Here is a 12,001-nt window from a genome sequence, read left to right on the forward strand (position 1 = left end):
CACCTTCAGTATAAACCAGTTTCAGTTAAATTTATGGTAGACAAAAATGCTGGAGAAACTCAGCGGGTGAGGCAGCATCTATGGAGCGAAGGAATAGGTGACGTTTATTATATAGTCACTTGTACCGAGGTACAGTGAAAAGCTTTTGTTGCGTGCCAAACATTCAGTGGAAAGAAAATACATGATTACAATCGAACCATTCACAGTGTATAGATACATGATAAGAGAATAATGTTTCGTGCAAGGTAAATACAGTTCGATATAAGATAGTACAAGGGTCACCAGTGAGGGGGATAGTAGTTCAGGACCACTCTCTAGTTGTGGTAGGATGCAGTATCTGCGGTTCCTTCTTACACTTGCACAAACTGATTAATACTGAATCTCTGTCACACAATACCATGCAAATGTTTTTTTCACTATTTGGGCACAATGTTGTTACAGAATCTGAAACTCATACTAATCTTCTGTTTGCTTAGCGGCTGAGTGAGACTCAGGCATCTTGATTTCACAATCCACTGTGTTCTGCTTTCAATAAAGCACAGAATGCTGGAGTAACCATCTCAGGAGAACATGGATAGGCGATGGATCCTGACCCGAAATATTGTCTCACCAAGTTCTCCAGAGATGCTAGGAGGTACACAAAATTGCTGGAGAAACTCAGCGGGTGCAGCAGCATCTATGGAGCGAAGGAAATAGGCGACGTTTCGGGCCGAAACCCTTCTTCAGACTGATGGGGGGTGGGGGGGAGAAGGAAGGAAAAGGGGAGGAGGAGGAGGAGCCCGAGGGCGGGCGGATGGGAGGAGACAGCTAGAGGGTTAAGGAAGGGGAGGAGACAGCAAGGGCTAGCAAAATGAGATGCTGCCTGGCCCACTGAGTTACTCCAGCACTTGGTGTTTTAATCAAAATCCCAACATCTATTCTAGAGTCACCGCATCATACGGACCAAGCCCTTCGGCCAAGCTTACCCACGCTGACCAAGATGTCCCATCTGTCTGCGCGTGGCCCATATCCCGCTAAACTCTTCAAGTTCATTTATCTGCATTAGTCAAACTCAAAGGTGGATCCTCTTCGGCAGCTGTTTAACACTTGTAGCACTTAAACAATTAGCATCCTCTCTTTCTTGGTAATATCCATCTGCTCTCCTAATGTGTTACGTTGCAGAAAAGCTTCCTGGCATCTTTGAATGTGACACTATATTAAAATAAGTGGTATGGATTTACTGCAATGTCGTTGGTCAGCATGGACTCGGTGGGCCGAAGGGTCTGTTAACCCTAACCCTGATGAAACCAAACCAAACTAAACCAAACCTAAAAAATGAGAAGACACAGTTTCATGATTAAAACTAGCCGTTTATCTGCTAATCCGTTGCAGTTCTATGAAGTGGTTTGGACCAGAGCCCGGAGACGGATTGAAACTCATCCAGCTCGTCAGAAAACCCAGAGAAAGAAAATACTTTCCCCACAAACACTGAGTGTTGTCCATTCATGTAAACCAGTTGCTATTCAACGATGATGACCGAGAGAGACATTGGACAGGCTCACCAAGTGTACACTAGTGTGTACCAGGAAGCTCTGTGCTTGTGCCAGGCTGGTTGGCCTTCAGGGAGATCAATGGTGGGGTCATTTTAAGATGGGGACTAATTTAAAGGGCCAAGTTGACTGTCCCAATGAGCCTGCTCCCTGGAGCCTGGGTGTAACTTCGACACAACGATCAAAGGATAGACTGAAATAGGAGTCTCTGGCACTGGATCAAGGATCGTTCAATGAGGTGCTCACTATTCCCAAAGCTCCTGAAAAGATGCGTAGCATAAAGCTGGTTACCATTGTTGCAAAATCAGTTCCAAGGTGTCTAAACTCAGGGTGTGCTTTGGAAATAGCACGGAGGTAGTTGGGGATGAGGTTTATCAGCCAGATAAGTTACTGGGAAAAGGAGTAAACGAGGGTTCCCTGCGTCAATTACACCATAGAAGGTGCTGCTAACTAATGCACTGACGATAGACACAAAATGCTGGAGTAACTCAGCGGGACAGGCAGCATCTCTGGAGAACATGGATAGGTGACATTTCAGGTCTGGGTCCTTCTTCAGACAAAACTAGCCTTTTGTGTCATTAGTAAACCAGCATCTGCAGTTGTTCAAGAAGGAACTGCAGATGCTGGAAGATCGAAGGTACACAAAAATGCTGGAGAAACTCAGCGGGTGCAGCAGCATCTATGGAGCGAAGGAAATAGGCGACGTTTCGGGCCGAAACCCTTCTTCAGACTGATGGGGGGTGGGGGGGAGAAGGAAGGAAAAAGGGAGGAGGAGGAGCCCGAGGGTGGGGGGATGGGAGGAGACAGCTCGAGGGTTAAGGAAGGGGAGGAGACTGCAAGGGCTAGCAAAACTGGGAGAATTCAACGTTCAGGCCATCCGGACGCAAGCAACCCAGGCGGAATATGAGGTGCTGTTCCTCCAATTTCCGGTGTTGCTCACTCTGGCAATGGAGGAGACCCAGGACAGAGAGGTCGGATTGGGAATGGGAGGGGGAGTTGAAGTGCTGAGCCACCGGGAGTTCAGGTAGGTTATTGCGGACTGAGCGGAGGTGTTCGGCGAAACGATCGCCCAACCTCCGTTTAGTCTCACCGATGTAAATCAGCTGACATCTAGAGCAGCGGATGCAGTAGATGAGGTTGGAGGAGATACAGGTGAACCTTTGTCGCACCTGGAACGACTGCTTGGGTCCTTGAATGGCGTCGAGGGGGGAGGTGAAGGGACAGGTGTTGCATTTCTTGCGGTTGCAACGGAAAGTGCCCGGGGAGGGGGTGGTACGGGAGGGAAGGGAAGAATTGACAAGGGAGTTGCGGAGGGAGCGGTCTTTGCGAAAGGCAGACATGGGGGGAGATGGGAAGATGTGGCGAGTGGTGGGGTCACGTTGGAGGTGGCGGAAATGGCGGAGGATTATTTGTTGTATTTGCCGGCTGGTGGGGTGAAAGGTGAGGACTAGGGGGACTCTGCCCTTGTTGCGAGTGCGGGGATGGGGAGAGAGAGCAGTGTTGCGGGGTATGGATGAGACCCTGGTGCGAGCCTCATCTATGGTGGCGGAGGGGAATCCCCGTTCCCTGAAGAGCGAGGACATTTCCGATGCCCTGGTGTGGAACGCCTCATCCTGGGAGCAGATGCGGCGTAGGCGGAGGAATTGGGAGTAGGGGATGGAGTCCTTACAGGAGGCAGGGTGGGAAGAAGTGTAGTCCAGATAGCCATGTGAGTCAGTTGGTTTGTAGTGTATGTCGGTCAGAAGTCTGTCCCCTGCGATGGAGATGGTGAGGTCAAGGAATGGTAGGGAAGTGTCGGAAATGGTCCAGGTGTATTGGAGTGCCGGATGGAAGTTGGTGGTGAAGTGGATGAAGTCAGTCAGTTGTGTGTGGGTGCAGGAGGTGGCCCCAAAGCAGTCGTCAATGTAACGGAGGTAGAGGTCGGGGATGGGGCCCTGGTACGTATTGAACAAGGATTGTTCAACGTACCCGACAAAGAGGCAGGCGTAGCTGGGGCCCATGCGTGTGCCCATAGCTACGCCTTGTGTTTGGAGGAAATGGGAGGAGTCAAACGTAAAGTTGTTGAGGGTGAGGACCAGCGCCGCTAGGCAGAGGAGAGTGTCAGTGGCTGGGTATAGGTTGCTCCTCTGTTCGAGGTAGAACCGGAGGGCTTTGAGGCCATCCTGGTGGGGGATGGAGGTGTAGAGTGACTGGACGTCCATGGTGAAGATGAGGGGGTGAGGGCCTAGAGAATGGAATGCGCGGAGGCAGCGGAGAGTGTCTGAGGTGTCTAGAACATAGGTGGGGAGGAATTTGACCAAGGGGGATAGTATGGAGTCAAGGTATGTGGAGATGAGTTCGGTGGGGCACGAACAAGCAGAGACAATGGGTCTGCCGGGAGAGCCGGGTTTGTGGATTTTGGGGAGAAGGTAAAAACGGGCCGTGCGGGGCTGGGGAACGATGAGGTTGGAAGCTTGGTCGGGCAGGGCGTGGGAGTTGATGAAGTCGGTGATGGTGCTAGATATGGTGGCCTGGTGCTCGTCAGTGGGGTCATGGTCCTGGGGTAAACTGCAGTTTCTTGTTTCTAGATTATGACTGAAGTACTCTATTATCTCCGTTAGCTTGGCCCCAAAGCATTGGCGGACTGAAGGACCCCCCCGCCCTCCCTCGACAGGTCCTATGAGGAAAGTGGTCTCAGTTAACCTTTGAAACCCTCTCCCCCTCATTCCACACAGACAGCTCCCGTAGTCAGGATTGAACCCGGGTCCCTTGCGCTGTGAGGCAGCAGCTCTACCCGCTGCGCCACTGTGCAGGAATGGCCTCCAGATGGGGATTGTACAATTACACGTGGACAATAAATGCTGGCGCAGTGAGTTGTGAGCCTTAAAAACAAAATAAATAAATAAGACAGCACAATTTAATGGGCTATCTACAAATAAAATGACACTACAACTTGGCGAAGAGTTGACTAACTGCAGTCACTCAGCTTTGATACCACCAATGAGGATGTGAATTGAATCCATTTCAAGCTGGATATTTCTGTAATTTACAAGAATGATGCAGGGAATGTGATCTCATGAAAGAAACAACTCCTTTCAAATCATGTGGATGATTAAAACTTCTTTTCACTTCTGTCACAATAGAAAGGTATTGCAGTTCCACACACTCCACTGACAATCTCGGAGTGATACAGTTGCTTCAATGTGGAATCTAATGGGCCTGTCCCACTTGGCGATTTTTTTAGGCAACTGCCGGCGACTGTCATAGCCGTAGCAGGTCGCCGAAAAAACGGCAACAACCAACATCATCCTGGCGACAACCTACGTCAGGAGAAGTCAAGCTACGCTCAATGGCGTCAAACCCACTGTCGCCGAAAATTTTTCAACATGTTGAAAATTTAGCGGTGACCAGAAGGACGCCACGACTTTTTGCGCGACTGAGGAGACGACTCCCGGCGACCACCCGCGAACATGTGGCCTGTAGTTGCCTAAAAAATCGCCTTAGTGGGACAGGCCCATTACTCCTCCTTGGGCTTCTGAAAATTACAGAAACAAACCTCAATCAGTCATAAGGTCATAGGAATACAAGTAGAATTAGGCCATTCGACCCATCAAGTCTACCCAGCATTCAATCATGGCTGATCTATCTCTTCCTCCCTAACCCCATTCTCCTGCCATCTCCCCATAACCCCTGTACTAATCAAGAATCTATCTATCTCTGTCTAAAAAATATCCACTGACTTGGCCTCCACCACTTTCTGTGGCAAAGTATTCCACAGATTCACCACCCTCCGACTAAATACATTTCTCCTCATCTCCTTTCTAAAAGAACATCCTCTAATTCTGAGGCTGTGAACTCTAGTCCTAGACTCTCCCACTGGTGGAAACATCCTCTCCGGTCTACAAAGCCAAACAAACTGAAGAAGGGTCTCGACCCGAAACGTCACCCATTCCTTCTATCCAGAGATGCTGCCTGTCTCACTGAGTTACTCCAGCATTTTGCGTCTATTTCCAATCCTCTATTCCTCCCCCACCCAAGTTGCACCAACTTCTCATTTACACCCAATAAACAGCTAACAATGGCCTATTTCCTATATCATCGTTACTTTTTTGCATATCTTTCATTCATTGTTCTTTATCTCTCCACATCACCGTCTATATCTCTAATTTCCCTTATCCCTAACCAGTCTGAAGAAGGGTCTCGACCCGAAATGTCACCCATTCCTTCTCTCCACAGGGTGTGGTGGAGACGCCCCTCAAAATAAGGGAAGGGATTCCACACCAGTGGGTCACATGAGTGGCAAGGGTGTGGGGTAAAATTATGACTTGGGGATAGTATAGCCTCCGAGAATGTCAGATGGATTTTTGTAAGGATCATGTATTGTATATATTTATTTCTCGAATAAAGTATATTTTGAAATTTAAAAAAAAATCCTTCTCTCCAGCGGTGCCACCTGTCCCGCTGAGTTACTCCAGCGTTTTTGTGTCACAACAATAACCACATTATTTACACAGCGGGCAACAAACTCAAATCCAAGTTCTTAATTTCTTTGCATGCCATTTACAAAGCTCGCCCTCAATAGTTGAGGTCCAGAGTTACACACAGCTGTCTAACCCTAGTGTGGAACGAGTGTACGTGTTTGGCGTAGGAAGGGGCTACAGATGCTGCGTTTTCTTCACTGAAGATAGACACAAAATGCTGGATAACTCAGCGGGCCAGGCAGCATCTCTGGACGCTTCGGGTCGAGACCCTTCCTCTACTGCTCGGAGTTCCTTATTTCAGAATTCAAAGCTAAACACAATGCAGCGATGAATATAGACAGGGCTTTAGAAAAAACACTCTGTGTTGAACAGACCTCCTAAGGCAGTACACACCATAACATAATCAACATCCAACATTTCCGTAAGCTATGACTTAATGGGACGCAGTTTAAATCTGAGCTCTTTGCTTCTGTCAAACTCCAGATCAACACAAAGAGACGAGGTCAGTCTAACTTAGTAACGGCAACTTACCAATTTAGCAGTGAATCTGCAAGAATGAATCCTCTGTACTCACACATCGGCTGAGTAGCAACAATGTTAGCAGTAACACACTGCACAACACAGCCTACGTCCCAAATAAATCTCCATTATGCAAACTGATACACAATCAGATGCGCACAGCATCAAACTCTTGCTGAAGTGTTTTCGCTGGTGACGGACGATTCCTAAACAGTACAACGCGAGTAGGAAGGATCTGCAGATGCTGGTTTAAATCGAGGGTAGACACAAAATGCTGGAGTAACTCAGCGGGACAGGCAGCATCTCTGGAGGGAAGGAATGGGTGACGTTTCGGGTCGAGACCCTTCTTCAGGCTTCATGTACAACGCGAGAGCAAGTAAAACAAACAGACTGCCCTTGTGCCTCTAATGATCCATTAGTTGATGCATATACAATTGTTGTGTCAATGTTTACAAGACTCCACAGAGTCTATTTCTGTCCAAGCAGAGGAAATCTTGGCTGTTCCTTCCAAGAGTGAGCTTGTACCATTTAGTGAAAGGGCTGGAAAAGGTTCGAAATCTCGTTATAAATTAAAGGCCACATATGAACAGGTTTTGTACTGCTCCTACGGACAGAGCAGTTTACTCTGGTGGGTAGGGGTGCTGGTGTGTTTAAAGGAAATTACTTCTCAAACTCACGGTTATCTCCATTCAATCTTAGCACAAGGCAGAGCAATCAAGCTATGAACAGATTCGGACATAAATAAAAGCTTCACCTGAATACTTACATAATTTATGAGTCTTTTCTTGAGAAACGGCGGGATAAATGTCACAGGAGAGGAGCCGAGGGTTACAATCACTGCAGTTTCTTCTCAGCTGCTGTTGAAACACCACCACGCTTCTCCACACCCGTCAGCCAACTAACGCACCACAAGTGAACACCGAACAGCAAACACCAGCATTTCATGGGCTGGGTCTGAAGGAATGTTTACTATATACATAGTGTGCGAGAGGTTTGAAGTGTTTGTTTTATCTTCCCAGCAGCAGCCAAAGAACACACCCAGTGCTTTTAACTTTAATTGGAGCAGCAAATTGATAGGAATAAACTGGAAAGTAATTCTCTTTACAGCTCCCCTCCCCTTTCATCCCGACCAATAAAACCATTAACTCCATTTACTACACATTGTCCTCGGGTACTCGGCATGGATATGGCAGGTACACAAAATTGCTGGGGAAACTCAGCGGGTGCAGCAGCATCTATGGAGCGAAGGAAATAGGCGACGTTTCGGGCCGAAACCCTTCTCCAGATATGGCAGCGCTGACATGACTGTGTGCCTGTGCAGAGACCTGAACTATTGAAGGCAGACACAACATGCTGGAGTAACACAGTGGGACAGGCAGCATCTCTGGTCTGGAGAGAAGGAATGGGTCGAGACCCTTCTTCAGACTGAGAATCAGTGGGAAATGAAATGAGAGATATAGGCAGTGATGTGGAGAGATATAGAACAAATGAATGAGAGATATGCAAAAAAAGGTAATGATGATAAAGGAAAATAAAGAAACTATTGATCTGGAGATCTTCCTTTCTCTCTCCCCCCCCCCTCCCCCCGCATCTCTGGAGAGAAGGAATGGATGGCGTTTTGGGTCGAGACCCTTCTTCAGACCTCAACTCATGTTAGTTTTTGTTTAGTTTTTGTTCATTGTCATGTGTCCCACACTCCAAAGACGTACAGGTTTGTAGGTTAGTTGGCTTGGTGTATGTGTAAATTGTCCCTAATGTGTGTGGGATAGTGTTAGTGTGCGGGGATCACTGGTCGGTGCGGACTCGATGGGCCGAAGGGCCTGTTTCTGCGCTATATCTCTAAAGCTGTATCTCTAAACTAAACTCTAAACATGCCGTATGATCTAATCTCAATGCGGCTCCAGACACCAACAACAATGCGGCTATCTCTTAATTGCTCTCTGAAATGGTCTTGCAAGTCCCTCAGTTCATGGGATAGCCACAGCAATGTAAACAATGTGAAAGAATAAAGAGCATCCTCAAACTGGATGTAACACTGAGCAGTTATATTAGTGTTCAAAGTTTGGCCGAGCTGATCAGTTTATGAGGACTGTTTTAAAAGAAGAAAGAACAGCATAATGTGGTCTGAAGAGAGAATAGCAGAGTTTAAATCCTCCTATGGAGAAGGAATGGGTGACGTTTAAGAAGGGTATCGACCTGAAACGTCACCCATTCCTTCTCTCCAGAGATGCTGCCTGTCCCGCTGAGTTACTCCAGATATTTGTGTCTATCTTCGGTTTAAACCAGCATCTGCAGTTCCTTCCTGAACATGAATTCCTCCTGTGTTTTGGGCTCATGCACCAGTTAGAGTGATTACATTTAATAATAATGAACAACCCAGATCAGGACAAAGTTCACAAAGATAGACACAAAGTGCTGGAGTAACTCAGCGGGACAGGCAGCATCTCTGGAGAAAAGGAATAGGTGACATTTCGGGTCGGAACCCTTCTTCAGAAGGCTTCTTCTTACCAACAATCAGAGAGCAGTCCTGAACTACTATCTACCTAATTGGAGACCCTCAAACTATCTTTGATGGGACTTCACTGGCTTTATCTTTCACTAAACATTATGCATGTTATTTCCTTTATCCTGTATCTGTGGACGGCTCGAATGCAATGGTGCATTGTCTTTCCGCTGAAGATAGACACAAAAAGCCAGAGTAACTCTGCGGGACAGGCAGCATCTCTCAAGAGAAGGATTGGGTGATGTTTCGGGTCAAGGCCCTTCTTTAGCCCGCTGACTGGTTAGCACGCACCAAAAAAGCTTTTCACTATTCCTCGGTGTACGTGACAATAAACTAGACTCAAACTCAAGAGAAGTCCAGTTAGCCTGGCCGTTTCTGGGGGTTGCAGAAGATTACAATGGTAGGGAATGGAATGGCTGTGGAGGAACTTTAAGACAAAGATCAGAAGTTTAATATCAAGACGCAGATTAACTCTGTAGTTCAGCTTCTTCTTCTTCTTGGGTATGGCGTGCACAGCCTAAAGTTGTAGGACAACTTGTTCTATTTGATCTTATTTGATTGTGCACGTTAGGTTGATTGCATTCGTCGAAACAGGGAGGACCACGTGAAGGTTATAATCTCCCACCCCTGTGGTTCAGCAAGCTCTGGGTGATGGGTGAATGGGACCTGCTGCTAGTTTGGACATTGGGCAGCAGAGTTTCGTACAATCTCAAGTTCATGGTGGCTGCACCATGTTCCAGCCGTTGGCAATGGTCCAAACCCCGATGGGACAAAGCCATGGATGAAGATTTGAGGAACGGATGAGCTCAAGTGGAATGGAGGAGTAGGCGAAACGTAGAAACAAGGAGCTGCAAGTGTTGATTAGTACACATGAGGACACAAAGTGCTGGATCAACTCAATGGGTTTGGCAGCATCTCTGGAGAACATGGATAGGTGTTGTTTCGGGTCGAGACCCTTCTTTTTTTAAAAATTTAATTAATTTATTTATTTATTAGAAGTACAATACAGTGGTACCTTTTTTCAAGTGCCAAATATATGTTAACATGATACATTCTCTGTACAACCCTTCTTTAGACTGATTGTACGGAGGGGTGAGGGGGAGGGGGGAGGGGGGAGAAGATTGTGGAAAAGGTTTTACTGCAACTGTAATATGTCTAGTTTCACTGTAAGCAGTTTCCAGTCTGAAGAAGGGTCCCGACCCAAAACGCCACCCATTTCTTCTCTCCAGAGATGCTGCCTCGCCCGCTGAGTTACTCCAGCATTTTGTGTCTACCCTCGATTTAAACCAGCATCTGCAGTTCTTTCTTACACAGTTTCCAGGGAAGTTGCAGTCAGTGACTAGGTGTTGTGGGAACTACAGCCAGGTCATATCGAGTCGAGCTTCATGACATTTGCACGAGTGTGGTGAGATACAAGTACTGTACAATCAAAATCTTGCTCGCAGACTCAGACAACGCATAACACGTAAATTATACATAAATATATGTGTATAAATTATACATGAATGCTCACATGAATATACATGTGTGTCGTGCCATGCCAAAGGCTTGCTGACATTCCCAGGTACAGCAATACTTGAATTTCTACTATGGTGAGTCAGCAGGCTATAGATTAATTCTGAGAATCACAGGTGCATTGACGACACTCTTGGATGGGTCAGCTTTGGGATGAAGCATTAAACTTCTTCAGGGAAGGTAATTATTCTATTTTGATGAACAGGTTTCTAACCTGAGATAAGTGAAATGAAACCTGACACGTTGGGATGTGTGTATTAATCTCATGTGGACCCAGACACAGCGAAACACTTTTGTTGGTGCGCTAGGAGGTAAAACATGAGTACATACACGAACAATGGACGGCCCAGCCTGGGGAGGACCGCCGTGAGGGGGGGGGGGGGGGTTGGGGGTGATGGGGAAGGGGAGGGTGTGTAGGGGGGGGGGGGGGAAAGGGGGGGCGGGGAAGAACAAAGGAGGACCTGGCACTAGCTCAGAGTCAGATTTAGCTCTTCGGGCTAACGGAATCAAGGGATATGGGGAGAAAGCAGGAACCGGGTACTGATTTTGGATGATCAGCCATGATCATATTGAATGGCAGTGCTGGCTCAAAGGGCCAAATGGCCTACTCCTGCACCTATTTTCTATGTTTCTATGGTGTGGGGGTACTTTGTAACGTTGTAAGCGCCCTCTATGTGGTGACTGTTCGCATACCGTGGGTATGAAAGCAAAGAATTTGACTGTGACGTCACATGTGAAGAAGGGTCTTGACCCAAAATGTCACCCATTCCTTCTCTCCAGATATTCTGCCTGTCCTGGTGAGTTACTCCAGCTTTTTGTGTCTATATAGGGTGTAAACCAGCATCTGCCATTCCTTCCTACACAAGGTTGTGTATACAGATGCTGAAGTACTGGAGTCAGGCAGCAACTCTTGAGAACATGAACAGGTGACGTTTCATGTGGAGACCCTCATTCAAACTGAAAAGTCTGAAGAAAGGTCTGTAGATGGGTCGAGACCTGAAACGTCACCTATCCACGTTCTCCACATATGCTGCCTGACCTAGTAAGTTACTCCAGGACTTTGTGTCCATTTGGGATGATCCTCAATGAGCGACTGAGTGAGTTAAACCCAGCACAATATCTAGAGGAGACCAGTGGGATGTATCTAGTCTTTGACAGAATCATCGGTTTGGGAAATAGCACAGGAGAGAGAGAGTGAAGGGAGGTCACAAGGCAACTGCAGCAAATGTGGCCACCATTAACAGTTCTCCTTCAAGTCATTGCAAAAACATGTTAGAATTTAATCTGCACCCATATATCCCAGATATGTGGTAGGAATTGTTTGAAGTAGAGGGTGGTCCTGGTTGGGTATATTTTAATTGTTGCTAAGTGGGACACATTGGTTAGGAATGTGGAATAAACAGTCATTATAATATGAGTGCTATCACAGATCTGGTGGAATGTGGGAACGACTCCAGTTGATGTTTTGGTTGGCG

General features: G+C 47.0%; 1 protein-coding gene across 4 annotated transcripts in view; it reads right to left on the reverse strand.

Annotated features, from left to right (window-relative positions):
* Window positions 1–12,001, reverse strand: part of sema4b (semaphorin 4B) — a 172,004-nt gene that overhangs the window by 66,309 nt on the left and 93,694 nt on the right. Inside the window, exon 1 of one of the 4 annotated variants that reach the window (XM_033050500.1) lies at window positions 7,275–7,591. The exons of the other annotated variants lie outside the window; for them this stretch is intronic. The gene's annotated coding sequence lies outside the window, so the exon portion shown is untranslated. Of the gene's footprint in view, window positions 1–7,274; window positions 7,592–12,001 lie in introns of those variants that run through there. 4 annotated transcript variants of the gene reach the window in all.

Source organism: Amblyraja radiata, chromosome 34 (genome assembly GCF_010909765.2).
Source record: "Amblyraja radiata isolate CabotCenter1 chromosome 34, sAmbRad1.1.pri, whole genome shotgun sequence".
Lineage (NCBI taxonomy): Eukaryota > Metazoa > Chordata > Chondrichthyes > Rajiformes > Rajidae > Amblyraja > Amblyraja radiata.